Here is an 839-nt window from a genome sequence, read left to right as displayed (position 1 = left end):
AGTTATGTCTGAAGCATCTGTTTCTACTATTAAGTAGTCATTTTCTTCTGGAATATAAAGTTCTAGAAGTTTTTCACATAATTCTTTAATCCTTTGAATTTGCATACTATCTTTTTCATCCCATTTCCATTCTTTTTTAGTACTTATTTTTGGAAATAAGCTTTTAGTGTATTCTGTTATGTTCTTTAAAAATCCTTGATCAGAAATATAATTTATACACCCTAAAAATCTTTGTAATTATTTTTTATCTTCTATTTTATTAGGAAATAAATTTACCTTTTCTAAGACATTTGGCTGCAGTTTTAGCTTTCCTTGAGTGGATAGAATTAACCCAAGAAACTCTATTTCTTGTTTTGCTATTCTTGCTTTCTTTTTGCTAAGAACTAATCCTTTTTCTTTACATCTTTCTAAAACTATTAATAATTTTTGAAGATGATCTTCTTTATCCTGTTTTGTAAAAATTAGTATATCATCAATGTACACTAAAACAAATCCATTTAACTCTTTTAGATTTTCTTCCACTAAAACAAATTTATTTAACTTTTTTAGATTTTCTTCCATAAATCGTTGATAAATACCTGGGGCTTGTTTTAATCCGAATGGTAATACATTCCATTCATAGAGCAACACACTTGTTGATTCTTTTGTTGGGCAAGTAAAAGCAGTTAATTTCTTTGTTTCTTCGTCTAAACGAAGTTGTCAATACCCTGATTTTGCATCAAGAGATGAAAACCAAGTTGCTCCTTTAATTTTTTCTAAAATAGAATCTTTTCTTGGAAGTTTGTGAGCATCACCAATAGTTGCTTCATTCATCTTCTTATAGTTAATAACCATTCTTC

Source organism: Arachis duranensis, chromosome 2, assembly GCF_000817695.3.
Source record: "Arachis duranensis cultivar V14167 chromosome 2, aradu.V14167.gnm2.J7QH, whole genome shotgun sequence".
In the NCBI taxonomy this organism is placed as follows: domain Eukaryota; kingdom Viridiplantae; phylum Streptophyta; class Magnoliopsida; order Fabales; family Fabaceae; genus Arachis; species Arachis duranensis.
Note: the sequence above shows the minus strand (reverse complement) of the source record.